The following is a 15,285-nucleotide window of genomic DNA, read 5'->3' on the forward strand; positions in this document are numbered from 1 at the left end:
TGGGACCTGTCCTCATCTCTGTTCTGAGCAGCTGGGCTCTGCTCCACTGCCTCTGAGTCTTACTACTGTGTTTTCTGCTACACTGTGACATGGGGAAAGGGCTTTCCCCTTGGCTTGATTTGGTAAAAGGAATAACTTCTGCACTGGAGCCAAGCGGAAGATGAATTTTCCTTGGCTTTAACCACAGAGACCATTATCTTTCTCAGCTGTGGGGCTCCACCAAGCTTTTTTCTTGGCTGCTAAATTTCTCCATTTTACTTTTCACATTTTCGTATCTTCACTCTCAGTGTGGGCTAGGCAGGTGGACTGGAGGCACCTACTATCCCCCCGAAACAATGCTGGTGGCTTGGTGGGGAGAGGAAATGGTCATAAATAGCCCTATAATATGATCTGGAGGGGAGAATGGCCCCAGCGTTTGTATCTTCTGAATATTGCCTTCAGAAATGGTGACTTGAGCAGTGAGGTTCTGCTTTTGGAAAACCCCAAAAGCAAAGCCAAAACCCAAAACAGAACTCTGGTCCCAAGAGGGAGGCAGTGAGTCCAGGATGGAGAAGAAGATGACAGGGGGTGGAGCTTGTATTCCCAGGTGAGCAATGGCCCCAAATGTAGCTGGAGGGCTGCATGGCTGCATGACATCGACCTTTGAACTGTCATGGTTCTACTGTTGTCTCTTTCCTTCTAACCCTCAGCTCGTTTGTCTTTTTCTCCTACTTCTACATAACTCCTCTTATATCCCCACCACCCTACTGAGACAGTCAAGCTAACCACCAACACTGTGTCCCCTCCCCTCCTGGATGTGGGAATGTTGCAGGGAGGAGGCAAGCTGGGTAGGCCTTGCATTTCCCAGCCCTCCTTGCCTACACATGTGGCCGTGTAGCAAGTTTGCAGGGATGGAACATGGGCAGAGGAATGTCTGTCATTTCAGGCTGCACTTTGGAGAGAGAGTGTGCCTTCACCACCATGCTCGTTCCCCTTCCACCAGCTCACCATGAAGGATTCCGGAAGTGTTTTCAACCTTGTCGTTCATTGGAACCATCTGGAAAGCTTTAAAAACTCTCGCTGCCCAACCCCCTACCCCAGAGATGCTAATTAAATTGGTCTGGGGTGTGGCAGGAGCAGCAGGAGTTTTAAAAGGTGTTCTAGAGGCTAACCAAGGCAGAGAACTGGTGCTCTGGAGGGGTGTGGAGCCCCAAGAAGGAAATTGTCATGGAGAAGAAAGCTACCCACTTGCCAGGAACACCCACGTTGGAATGGCACTTAAAAGAGAAAGAAACCTTTATTCCGTTAAGTTCCTGGGAATTTGAGGTTTATTTCTTAGATCAGCTCAATTAATGCATCTTTTTTAACGAACACAGAGAATGCCTCCTCAGCATGCCAAGATTTTCTCCCTACATCTTTCGGTTGCTGGGTTCTATTGGATTCAGCTGTTCCATAAGTGGGCGACAGGGGTGCTGGTGGGGTGCAGAGCCACCCCACTGCTCCGGCATTTGAGGTGCTACTCCTGCAACTGTGAGAACTTTCAATCAGGTACAGTGTCCCTGTCAGAGATAAGCCCACACAGAGATAATCATTGTTTTATTTGAAAGATGGTGATTTCCTCAGGTTTGCATTTATCCTGTGATTCTATTAGTCTGTGTGATTCTGCTTACTGATATTCCGTGCTCAGGATGTTGTCTTCTACTCTGTGGTTGGTGATAGGATACCATATTTAATTTTTCCAAGTTTTCTGATACCACTCAGTGAGAAAAATAATGGTTAGTGTTCAATTGCGGAAGGTTTCTCAAGTAATTGTCTCAAAACCGCAGGGCATGTATTTGATTTCTTTGATTGATCTGTTTTGTGTATATATTTTTCCAACATCTTGAATAATTTAGGAGCAATCTTGGTTTGTGGCTAATTTGGTGTCCAGCAATTATGCATCCTTCTGAAGCTGCTATTCGCTCAAGTGTCTGAAAGCAGGAGAGAACAGCCTTTTAACAAGACTCATTGTTACGTGAACTTGGGCATAGCATGTGGCCACTCAGGTTCCTGGAAACCTGGTGCTTATCTTCAGGTCAAGGTGTGTTCTAAAAGGTGGGTGTTGGTCCTGTCTCCTCACATCAGCGTTGATGGGTGGATAAGCTTTCTGTTTGCTTTAAGCTTTTTCCCTTGCATTAGTTGAAAGCAACAGTGAAAGGGAAAATAATGCCTGCTGGAGGTCCTGAACCGACCTTGCAAACAACCCTAGGGAGGAAGTAGGGCTACTTCTAGAGCGAAAGTGGGCTGTGGTGGGGGAGTAAGCGTAGTAATACGGATGCTCTAGAATTGTTCTGGGACATGTAGAGAGCTTTCCAGCTGGGTGGTAATGCACCCTCAAACAGACAAAGGGACTCATCTATACCAAAATGTGCACCTTGCTCTCTGATGCACTTGTGGCTGAACAAGTTGGGCTGGTTATTGTAATGAGGGGGGCACACACTGTAGGGAACTGTGGGGAGACTCAGTCAAAGGAAGAACCTCTTGGAGGATTTGAGCTTGTGTCTGATGGTTTTTAGGAGGGTTTAAGAAACTGGGATTGGATACTTTTAGGAAGTGGGGGTCATCCTATGGTTGGGTATCTTAACTAGCTTCTCTAAAAGGTGGGATGAATGAATCGAAGCAGGAGTTGTAACTGGTAAAGAGTTACACTCATTTGGAGGATAGGGGGATATTGGGTGATTTTTGTGCTTTGGACAGCGTTCATATTTTTTGTGTGTACTCAGACGTGATTATGGGCTGGTCTTGTTTTTGCTCTGATCCGTCACATGCATGGTGGCCTTGTCTGATTATCGGTGTTCTGTGAAATTGTTTATGTTCAATAAGGCCTTGCTCTGGGTGCCAGTGCCAGCCACACTCTCATATAGCCATATTGGTTATTAAAAGATTGAAATAGTTCTCAATTGCTAATGAAATAGTCATTAACCATTGCTGTGAGTCTTCTTTTTTTTTTTTTTTTTTTAAGCTTATTTATTTTTGAGAGAGAGAGGATGCATGAGCTCTAGCTGGGGAGGGGCAGAGAGAGATGGAGAGAGAGGATCTCAAGCAGGTTCCACGCTGTCATTGCAGAGCCCGACCTGGGGCTCTGTCTCACAAACTGTGAGATCGTGACCCGAGCTGAAACCAAGCGTCCAACACTTAACCAGCTGAGCCACCCACACGCCCCGCCATGAGTCTTCTGAGAAGTATCTCAGGACAGTTCCCCGTTGTCTTCTTCCCCACAACTCACTGGTTAGTAGCAAAGTAGGGAACCCTCTGGATTGTGCCCCAGGTAGCAGGAAAGGGTGAAAAGACATTAAGAAAATGAAGCAGAAATGAGGTCCAAACAGTGACCTTAACAAAGGCTAAAAAAACTGGAAAAAGCTGAGATGGAGGGAGGAACAGAGGAAGGGAATAGAGAACAAGAGGAAAATTCAGGCCAAGGTGCCCACCCTCAGGGGCTTTTGTCATACTACCGTTCAGTTATATTGAATATGTCTCCAAATGAGTTTGCCGTCGGCTGGAGCTTAGAAAACAATCGTTTCATTACAAAGAAGTTTGGGTTGGAGTTGGATCAGATTTGGCAGGGTTCAACCTGTAAAGAAAAGAAGGAAATGGAGCTCTCCGGCTTCACAGCCACTTGTGGCACAGCATTAGGGAAGCTGGTTATAATTCGCAGCTTGGCGCCTTCGCTGACGCTCCTTTGAATCACAACTTGCACAGGGTCCTGTGCAGGTACGAAAAACCTCACTGTCTTTGAGTTAGAATGAAAACCAGCATGCGTTTCCCTGCCAAGTCTCCACGAGAAGGCAGTGCGAACAGATGGTGGAGGAAGCTGCACAGAAAACCTTGATTAACACCCAGTGATGTGCGTGGGGCACCACTCGGGAAGGCCTTTCCTCTCCCACTTGTGAAGAACTTCTACAAACAGCCAGTGGGAACACAGGAGGGGGGTGGGGGCACCTGCGATCTCATTCTTCTGAAGTCCTACTTCTTTGAATTGGCAGCATAAGCACTGTTCCAGGGAACACACAGGGACTTTTGAAAGAATCAATGAAAAGGAAAGAGAAGGTAAGCGTGAAAAAGAGGAAACAGTGCCTTGGCAGATGAAGGCTGGGTCCTGGGAGCTGGGAGGGGCCTGGAAGTTCACTCCATCCTCAGTTATCTCCGCAGCTCTGTGTGTCCTCGGACTCTGGGGCATCTCTGGCAGCCAGACTCTTTCTGGTCACTTCCAGTGCCTGGCTCTGTGAAGTAGAAGCAGGCAATTGTGAAACTCTATTGTGCCAGGCACTCTATTTCTGCCAGGGCTAAAGTAGGGAAGATACTCACAAGGATGACTTTTCTATTAGATCTCTCTTCAGAGATTTTTTTCCTTAGACAAATGAGTGTCCCATTTCACAAACACATTCAGAAAAGCCCCTACCGGGTGTGTGTGTGTGTGTGTGCGTGTGTGCGTGTGTGCGTGTGTGCGTGTGTGTGTGTGTGTGTGTGTGTGTGTTGTGTTGTGTTCGGTCTTAGGGAAATAATTATTGGAGAAGTTGTTCTTTACAGGGGCTTCCTTTGTCTGGGCACTGGAAGATGTAATTTGTCTACATTTCTTTATTTTACATTTTTGGCTGGGTGACTATTCCTGGAAAGTTGGATTTCCTTTCTGGTCATGGAGGGATAGGTCATTTTTACTGCAGAGAGTTCCCTTGAGTCTCAAATATTTTAGATCTACCTTCATTGTTGACAAGTGTTTATTGGATGAAGCTACACTTTATGCAGCATTCTCAAACCTGATCATGTCCTTTTTTTTCTAACCTCTTAAAGGGAGCTCCATAATCTCAGGATGAGAACCCCAGTTCCTTGCTATGGTTGGCCCTGAGTATCTGGTCCTCTCTCACTTCTGCCTCACGTCTCACCTACATCCCTTCCCATGAGAATCCTGGAAGTCTTTCTGGATAAGTTGTGCTCATTCTAGCTTTTCTGCCGATCCATGGGCTGGTCCATGAGAAAGCACTTGGGGAATGTGCCATCCAGCTGACCAGAAACCACAAGTCTCTATGATGTTGGACTCATTCTGGTTGCAAGGAAGAGACGTGCTCAGAATGTTCTGGGATTTATTTCAAGGACGCTCAGGGAATGGAGAAAAGCAGAAAACTGTCTTAATCCCTGCACTGCTGGACTCACAAAAACCAGGCATGATATTTGGGATGTAGATCGTGGTTCGGGATATAACATGGTTTATCTCATTGTTGCCTACCTTGGCTGGTGTTTCTTGTTACGGCGTTTCTCTATTTCTGCCTAAGCTTTCTCTGTCTGGTGTTGCTGACTCACTCTGCTCTCTACCTCGTAGGTTTGGTTTATTCATGGCTGCTCTGTATTGCTTTTTTCAAAGTGAGTTTTTCTGTTTCCTCTGCCTCTGTTTTCCTCTCTGTGTGTTTGGCATTTGGACTTGCTAAGAGAAGGACTGCAGGCAGTCAGCATCCTGGATGGGATGGTGCCACCGAGCTTTGGTTCTGGGCCCCGCCCTGGGGCATTGGTCAGTGAAGAGGTAATCGCCTTTAGGACAGATGCTAAGCCTTGGTCCAATCAGCTGTAGCCAAGGTGGCAAGGTTACTTGGCAGAAAATATATCACCCTAGGATAAGAAGCATCAAACAGGGGTGGGTCAGCATGGTAAGTGAGAAAAATTTCTGAGAAGCATTTCTTCTCAGAAATGCTTATGCGGGCTGCTTGGTACTTGGAAATAATATAAGACAGCAAATAAGTGTTGTATTAGTGAAACATGCAATCAGTGTGCCAGACCCAGGCGAGAAGGGGCTGAGATCATTATGGTCTGGGGTGGGCACGCCTCTGCTTACAATCTTGAGAATAAACTTCTGAGGATGGCATAAGGTCTTTATGATATCAAGCTTCTGCTTACCTTTCCAGCTGCATTTCCAGCTCACAGGATCTCCCTGCGGTCACTGGATGATTGTACCATATTTATTCCGATGCCGCAAGGAAGAACTGCTATACTTCTTTAACCTTGAGATGAAGCATTGTCTTTGCCAAAACCTTGACATATCCCCAATACCTAATACCTTTCCCGTGGCCCTCTGGACCTGCCTCTTTTCTGGCGGTTAGAGCTCCCGATTGTGAATCCTGGCTGACATATCCACCTTGCTCACTGGACTGTGAGGAAAGGTGCTGACTGTGATTTATTCATTTCTGTATCACAGCAACAAACCCAGGGCTCGGTACCTATTAATACTGTCAGGGCTCCTGTTTATTGAGTTATTACTCTGTTCCATGTACTGTTCCAAGTGTTTTATATGTATTAACTAATTTAATTCTCTCAATCATCTTCTAAATAGGAGCCATTAAGATCCTCATTCTATGTTTTGGGAAGCTGAAGCACAGACAAGTTGAGAAACTTGCCCAAGGTCACATAAGCTAATAATTGGTGGAGTCAGGATTCAAGTCAGGTAACTTGTTCCAGTCTGTGCTTTGTCCACTGAGCTATACTGCCTCTTGGCAATGAATCTTCTAGAGGAAGTAGTAGGTATTCAATTAGTGTTGAGGAAATAAAGGAATCAATGCAGGTATTTTAAGGGAGAGGAAAAGGCAGGGGCAGGCACTGTAGGAGAGGGAAATCAGCCATGCCAAAACATATCCACAGAACAGCCAAGTGTCAGCCTTGGGGGACAAGGCTGAATATGTTGGTTGGACCAGATGGTGGACACAGTCAAATGACAATGGGTCGGGCTTTTGAGGAGGGGAGTGATGTGATTCAAAGCAAGTTTTAAGATTAATCTGGCTTCAGAGTACAGGATGATTTGAAATGGAAAGAGAATAGGCACAGAGGGTCCAAGTAGGAAGCCACTGAAATAGTCTTGGGAAGCAGTGTAATGAGAAGATCAGAGGACCTGGAGTCGGACAAATGTGGGGTTTGAGTCTTGAGTCTGTTGCTTGCTAGCTGTGTGACCTCTCTCAATCTTTGAGCCCCTAATCCTTCATATATATGACAGGCATTATTACTCACCTCACAGTTTGTTATAAGGATTCAATGCAAATGCATGTTTGCCAAGGGCTTAGCACAGAACCTGATCCTGTTCTTCTTTTGTTTTGGGTCAGGTGATTAGGGCTTGTGCCCCTGATATAGCACTGGCAAGGGAAAGAACAGGAAAATGAGACTCAGTAGAATTTGCTGATTGACGGGTGCTGGGAAGTCGGGGCAAGAAAGGGTCAGTGAATGGTCAGTGTGGGTAGTAATGTCAAGAAGCCTAGGTTCCGGGTCTCGTTTTGTCACTAACTACTTTGGACATATCACTCATCCACGTGGCTAGATCTCCGTTCCTTCCCTGGAATGTAAAAATGTTGGACAATTGCTCATTTTTCTTCCAGCTCTGAATGCTACAGCACTTTAGCCAGGAGGTTTGGATTCTGGACAACGGGGAGAATATAAACGATGGCCAAGCTTTGCCTTCCCCTTCAAAGAGATTTTCCCACCCCCTCTAGTTTTATAATCCCACCCTTTCTTCTCCCTCTGAAATGGCAATATCTTTGTATTCTTTTGTTTTGGGCAAGCAATCCCAAAATCTAGGCCACTGATGGAGGGTTTTACGACCAGAACAGAAGGTGAATCAGAGATGACTTTTTGCTGGAGTCCGCTGGTTGCCCTATCTGACCTGAGCCTCCCCATTTCTCTGAGAGGCAGAAGCAGGTGGCTTCTCAAACAATTTAGTGTTTTTTCCACTCCCTGCAGGCATGGCCCGTGTTCTCCTTGGTCAGTCGTCACAGCTGGTTTGTGGTGATGCTCCTCAGATGTCTTCCTCCCTGGGCTCTCCAGCTGGGCGTCCTCAGAGAGAAAGACGGCGGAGCCCGTACCTGGCAAGATGCACTTGCAGTCCCCTGCTAATAAGTGTTTTTATATTGTGAATACTGCTTTGCCTGGATTCTATTGTGCTGTGGGTAAAAGGAAATGTCTGAGCAGTTGCTGAAGCCTCCAGTGGTTGGGTTTCCATGGCAGCTCTCAGAGGGTTGAATCCCTCCCCAGAAAAGAGTAGTTGAGTTTTCATTTACAAAGGACAAAAAGGTCTTTACTGTGATTTTGCTTTGGAAACTTCGGATAAATCTCCCTAGCCTTCCAGGTGCCACATGGAGCTGGGAGGAGGGTCGTTGACTTCTGTAACAGTACAACACCCTAGACACAGGATGGTGGTGATATGCAGCAACAAAAGAATGCTGGCTCTTAATCAAAAAGGGAAAAAATTATCAAATTGACCTACTAGGCATTCATCAAGCACCTACTGATAATTCCACCTGCCAGAGATGGCAAATTTCCACTCTTTCAGGGTTCTGGGTTGAATGTCAAGACTGCTTGTCTACTTAATAGGAAAATGAACTGCGGCATTCTTTGAGCTGCTAAGCAAAGATATGGGTCTAATCAACCACCACGTTAAACATTTCAAGAATCACAGCTTCTATAAGGAAATAGAGGTAATGATTATCCAACATGCTTTGTAAGAACAGCCCAACCCGTGGAAAGTTACCATAATGCAACTGAAAGAATGGGAAACAATTTTGCCCTAAAATCTTGGAAAATGTGATTCCACTTGACCCAGAAAGATGTCCAAAATTTCTTTCCGTTCACTAATTTTTTCTTCTGATGTGTCCAATATGCAGTCAAATACAACTAATGAGTTATTATATTTTTCGTTCTTGTATTTCTTTTATTTTGGGAGTTCCTTTCTTTTTTCCAAATGTGCATATCACTTTGGATGGTGCCGTATTCCATGCACATATTTTCATGTTTGACATTTTTAAAAAACAAGTTTGGGTCCGATAATTCCATTACCTGAAATGTGTATGGGTCTGTTTCTATGGTGATTTTTTATGGTTCCTATTTATGTTGAGGTTGTCTTGTTTTCTTGTATGCCTGGTAATCCTTGACTGTTTGGTGGTCACTGGTCTTATAAAATTATTCATGAGTGTTCTCTGAGGCCTAGTAGATGTGCCTCCTCCTGAGATGAGCTATTAGTCAAAACACCTCAGAACAAGTTCAAGTTTTGAGAGCCACTTGGTCACAATCCAGACTCCATAGAATGAGATACACATTTGTAAGATGTCTGGCAAGGGCCAGACCACAAATGCCCAAGAATAGATGCTTTTCCTCTTTTTTTCCTTTTTTCTCTCCTTTTGTTTATCACCAAAACAGGCTTTTGTGGTATTTCCAGAGGTTCTGGGGAGAGGGGCAGGATGAGATCTGATTGCTCTTCACATTGAGAGTATGGCCCTTTTAGGCCTTAGCTCCACGTGGGAAATATCTCCTAAGACCTGCCCCCCCCCCCCGCCCCGCCCCTCAGTGGGCCTGAGCCCGACTGCTGTCTCTCTAGGTCTGCTGCTGGTGGCCTGAGTATAGACACTCATCTACACATTTTACTGACAAATGCTCTCAAATCATAAGTGGTTTTGTTGGTCTCATTTTCGACTTAGCCTTCTGGTTGCAGGATTTCATGCAGAAATTAGCCAAGAAGTTCCTCATGTCTTTTCAGGTCTTGGGTGCTTTTAAGTTTTTATTTTTACAATTTTGTCCATCATTTTTCTTTGATTTTAGCTGGAAGGTTGATCTGAGTAAACCCGATTGCTTTTTCTAGATACTGGAAGATGGTCTTTCAAAAGGCAAGTCTATGTGCGTTCTTCTTATGACTTATTATGGCCATTCTCAAAGTACCTTACTTGTTAAGAGTTATTCACTTCTAGTTGGGCCCTCAGCTGCACTTTGGGAAACTTTCAGGATAAAGTTCAAGCTGCTTAGCATGGAGTACAAAGCTGCTCCCTACCTCCCCAGACCTACTACCTTATACTCCCCTCTTCACACTCCCACATTGTGCTCCAACGAGATGAACATGCCAAGGTGTATCTGAATGCACTGTACCTTTTCACACCATTGCGCCTTTGCACGTGCACTTCCTGTGGAACGGCGTACCCTTTTCTCTCTGTCCCCGAGTCAGCTGCTTATCTTTCAAAAGCCAGCTCAGAGGTCTCCTCCTTTATGAAATATTCTTGGACTGTCCTCTCCCCACAGGTTGTAATTGATCTGCCCTTTTATGGTATACATTGTACACGAGTTTATGAATCATTATCATACAATTATAATTTCCTTTTATACTAGATTTCAGGCTCCTGGAAGGCAGGGATTGTAATAAATTCATCTGTTTTACTCAGCCCCCAGTTCAGTGCCTGGCACATAGTTGATGCTCAAGCTACTTTTGTTAATTGGTTCAATGAATGCAGCACCTAATCAGGTAACTCAGATTCCAGCCCAAGCGGGAAGAGTACCTACTGTGACTTCTGATACTAACTCCCCCCAGATCTCAACTTTATAGGTTAAAGGCCCAGTCCTCCATTTTGGATACCAGCTGCAAGTCTGGGGGTCCCTACGCCACACTCACTTCTGATCACTATCACACTATCTCCCTAGGTTTGAAAATTTACTAGAGCTACTTAGAGAACTCAAGAAATGCTACACTTATGACCATGGTTTTATTATGGCAAATTAGAACAAGTCAAAAGAAGAGACACTAGAACACAATCTGGGAGGGTTCCAAACACAAAGCTTCCATGCCCTCTCCCCGTGGAGTCAGAATGCATAGCCCTCCCAGAACATCAGTGTGTGAAATACATAGTAGAGCATTGTCCACCAGGGAAGCTCACCTGAGATTTGGTGTCTGGAGTTTTTGTCAGGGTTTCATCATGTAGGCATAATTGATCGAATCATTAGCCATATGATTGAAACCAATTTTGTGCTCCCCTCCTTTTCCAGAGGCCAGGCTGATATCACGTAGCTCAAAGCATCAAACTTCTAATCACACTGTTGGTCTTTCTGGCATGGCTAGTTCCAGTCCAGAGTCCTCCTGTTAGCACAAGTATTCGGTGGAACGCCGCCGAGTCACTTCGCTAACATAAACTGTTAAAGCTTACCATGAATAACAAAGACACTCCTATCACTTGGGAAGTTTTAAGGATTTAGAGGCTAACTTCTAGGCCATTCCAATTCTTTGTTGCACAAGAAATGCTTTCAGCTCTAATTTGGATGTGGTTGGTGCCTAGGAATTCCATCTGGTGAGCAGGGGCCATAGCAGGAAGTCCAAATGGGAACTTGATACCTGAGACACAGGTGAATGGCATATAATAACTGACATTTTGCAATAACCGCCCTTAAATTATAGGTGAGAATCACCCAATGCGTGACACATAGTGGGTATTTAATAAATACTTGTTAAGTAGTGAAATGAAGTGAGCGTGAATTGGACCTTGACGTATGGGGAAGCCTGGACAGATGAAGAAGAGGTTAAGAGGGCATTCCAAGTACAACCCTGTCAAGGGCACAGAGCAGGGATGCATGTGTCAAGTTCAGGGGAGTGTTTGTAGGCTCATGTAGGGCTAGAGGGGGAAATAGGATGACTATGAGTAGAATTCATAGGTCCTTATGTGCCAGTATTGGCATATTGGTTCGGCCACTTTAACAGAAACCAAGGTAGAAGATTTAGTTCTAAATCATGTAAATGTGTGAGCTGGTGGTTGGCCCAGAGAAGTGATTGGCTCTACTCCCTGTTGTCTGCTGGGTTGAATCTAGTTCACCTCCCACCACATCTCCATTCTTGTGCATGGGAAGGAAGAAAGAAGAGGTAAAAGGGCAAGCAGTTTTCTTTGAAGGAGGTGATCCAGATGTTGTCCTCATTGTACTTCCTCATATCCTACCGGCCAGGGAGTAGCCATATGGACAGTTGGGAAATAGATTCTTTAGCTGAGCAGTCTTTTACCCAGTTAAAATTTGGTGAAGGGTTGGGAGGGTGAGGGTTGTATAAGAAAAGTATGAAGGAGAAAATGAATATTGGGAAAAATAGCAGATTATGTCATACCAGCCTGAAGTGTTTAGACTTCATCTCCCAGGACATTGAGGCCTGGTGAGAGTTTGGGGAAGAAATGACCAAGTTCAGTTCTGAATGTCTTCTAGTGCCTCCTGAGTGGTTTCTGAGATTGATGATACACTCTTTCTTGATTTATGATAATAATGAGGTGGTATGAAAGGAGCACTAGTCTTACCACAGGAGGAGGCAACTGTCCCAAAACTTCCACAAATATCTCCTCCACCGATGCTTAAAATTCTGCCTTTACTGTCATTCTTTTGGGAGGGAGATTCGTAGTCAACCTTGCTGAGCCTCTTCCTGCAGGGGCACCGTGGGCGGGAACACATATTCTCCACTCTTGATAGTTCCTTCTGTGTGGAGGGTCCTTCCTTACAGGAACACCCTGCTCCCTCCACTCTTCTGTCACTCTTCCCCGCAAGAGAAAGAGGGTCATACATGATTGATAAGCCTTTAAATAGGGATGATGTCTCATTTGTTCTTGGTTATAAGGAAGGTCCTACAGGGCTGGTCTCCCACGAGGAGTCTGTCACTTTCCAGCTGCACCTGTCACTGGTAGATGACAGTGCCACCAGACCTAAGCCATACCCTCCAACAGAACTTTCCATGTTATTGAAGGTGATATTTCCATCCTCATCTGCTGGATTCCTGTGCTTGCCTCTGAGCTATTTCCGAACTCCAGTGGGGGGCAGGATGCTGTTTATCAGCCCCTCGAAAGCCAACAGGTGTGCATGAGGCTGCTCCTAGTAGCTGAAGGAGTCCTGCTCACCGCACCCCTGCCACTGAGCAGCAGAGAGTCTGACACAACAGGAGAGAATGAGATTGGCTCATCAACAAACGCTTCAGTAACACATCAGGTGCATAAACCAAGGCTCTCCCAAAAAACTGAAACCAATGCAAGTGAGCAGGAAGGAAGGAAGAAAGCAAGAGAAAATGAGGGCTCAGAAAGAGGGGAGTTGGATTAGTGAATCAGTTTATTGGGATCGCTGAGTGTATGGCACAGGTTCGACATTATTTTTCTTTAACGATTTTTCCTTGCCTGACAAAGCCCAATTTTATGTATTCCCTGTCCTGTGAGCACAGAGTTTTCCACAACATACCGGTCAATTTCATAAACTTTTTAAAAAGGGATAACCTCTGAGTATAATTATCCATTCTGCTTTCCAGTGCACTTGGCTCCCTTAGGAGGGGTGGCTGGCTATGGAGGTCTCCAGCTGCTGGGACTCCCTCATCTCTGATGGCCAGGGATGACTCACTTCCCTCTGCCTGCCTTGAGGAGCTGCTGAATCCACTCCTGGGTTAGGCTCCTGCCCCATAGCCCTTCTCTCTGAATTCTGAAAGGAAGAAATTATCTGCTGTTGACCCAAAATTCAATCCCAGCTGTTAGGTGGAGAGCCCACATTTCCGATCCTGCAGCAGTGGGAGACTTTCTGGGTAGTCATCCTGCTCCGAAGACTTGAAGGAGGGATGGAAACAAAGCTAGGAGTGAAAGAGGCAGGAATGTGCAGGCAGGGCAAGGACCCCAGGGGTTGTGTTCATTACACTGAGAACATCAGGTCTTGGGATAAGGAATGCTCAAAAGTCAAGACTAACTCAGTTTTCTGTGGCCCTCAGACAAGACTGATTATAATTTAAGAGACAAAATAGGATGGTTCCTAATCCTGGATGCATATAGTAGAGATCTCCGCTTGGGTGTCTATTAGGTACCCCCCAATTAAAACATTCAAAATAGAATTTCTGATCTTACCTCCCCCCACCAAACTTGCTCTTTGCCACCTCCCCTCTTGATTTAGTGACACCACCGTTTACTATGCATGCAGCCTCAGTTATCATCTTCTGAACATACCATGTCCATGAACTACGTTTCATCAAGCCTGGGATTCTCCCAATTCTACCCCCGCTTACCATCTCCATGGTTTCTACTGGGACAATTTACCTCCATGTATCATCTGATCTATCGTGATATCTCCTCACTCAGCTTCCTGTTTCTATTCCTGCACGATTAAGGATGAATCATGCCAAATATAACCTCTTATTGTAAGACTCACTTCCGCTGGCTTAATTGCAGTCAGAATAAAACTCCAAACTTCTTAAGGTGGCTTGTAAGACCCTAAATACACTAGTCCTCCAGCCATACCCCCCTTCTCTCTATTTCTTAAAATTCCAAACTCATTCCCACCTTGGGAATGAGGTCGTCTCTGCTTGGAAGTCTCCCCTAGATATTTGCATGGCCAGCTCACTAGCATCATTCTGGAGTCAGCAAAGATGTCACTTCCTTAGAGAGACCTTCCTTGAGCAGCATCCTTCCAACCGTCCAGTATTCTCTGTCCCATTTAATTTATTCTAGTTTCTTAATTGCTCGATTTGAAATTGTGTTCTTTGTTTCTGTGCTTATTTTATACCTTCTCTTGCTATAATGAAGGGAAAATATTTTGTTTCTCATTTTTACTACATGGTGCCTAGAACAGTGGACCTGGGCATAGTAGATGCTCATTAAATTGTTATTGCACGGATGAGTAAATATCAGCTGCTGTTTAACAAGCACCTGTTGTGTATCTAGCATTGAACTAGGAATGCATCTTGTTTGTTCTCTCATCCTTGGCCAAGGATTTGGGGATCCAGACCCATCTAATGGTCTCTCCAACAAATGGGTCCCCTGTGTGAACAAGATGTTTGAATTCAGCACGAGGCGAGTATCCATTTGGAAGCACTTTGGGGGAAAAAAATTCTAATTTCTAAAATTGTAACACAGCTTCCTCAGCTGTTGATGGCACCCTATTATTGATAGAACAAAAGTACACTCCTCCCCTACGTGTTGACATCACTCTGCAGACCGGCCATGGTCTCACCTTTAATCACTCCTTCCATGCCTCTACCCACCGTCCAGCCACACTGGACTCCCCTTGGCTCCACTCATGCTGTTCCCCTGGCCTGAATTTCCCATCTCCATTCTGCACGTCATGAGGCCATATTCATCCTTTAAGAGCTAGCTCAAATGCTACTTCCTTTAGAGAGCCTCTCTTGCTTTCTTCCCTCCCTAATCGGAATTAATTACTTCCTATTCTGTGCTACTCCGCCATTTTGTTCATCCTGCTATTATGACATTGTATTATAACCAATTGTGTGTATATGTGTGTATACACACACACACACACACACACACACACACACACACACACACATATTTTGCATCTCTTCTTTTAGATCTCCTAAAGTGCCTAGCAGAGAACTTAGCACAAGAGGATTGTATTTGTTTGCTAGGGCTGCAGTAACAAAGTATCACCAACTGGAAATTCCTATCTTACCGTTCTGGAGGCTCGAAGGCTGAGATCAAGGAGTTGGTGGGGCTGGTTCCTTCTGGGGGCCTAAAGGGAGAATCTGTTCCATGCCTCTCT

At 45.1% G+C, this 15,285-nt stretch overlaps 1 long non-coding RNA gene across 1 annotated transcript in view; it reads left to right on the plus strand.

The window, feature by feature from the left end:
- LOC106983849 (uncharacterized) overlaps positions 1 to 8,671 on the plus strand; it is a 129,951-nt gene extending 121,280 nt beyond the window's left edge. Inside the window, exon 9 of the long non-coding RNA XR_008292804.1 lies at positions 7,726 to 8,671. This is a non-coding gene — a long non-coding RNA (uncharacterized LOC106983849). The remainder of the gene's footprint in view (positions 1 to 7,725) is intronic.
- The last annotated feature ends 6,614 nt before the right edge of the window (positions 8,672 to 15,285 follow it).

The sequence above is a fragment of the Acinonyx jubatus genome, chromosome F2 (assembly GCF_027475565.1).
Source record: "Acinonyx jubatus isolate Ajub_Pintada_27869175 chromosome F2, VMU_Ajub_asm_v1.0, whole genome shotgun sequence".
Lineage (NCBI taxonomy): Eukaryota > Metazoa > Chordata > Mammalia > Carnivora > Felidae > Acinonyx > Acinonyx jubatus.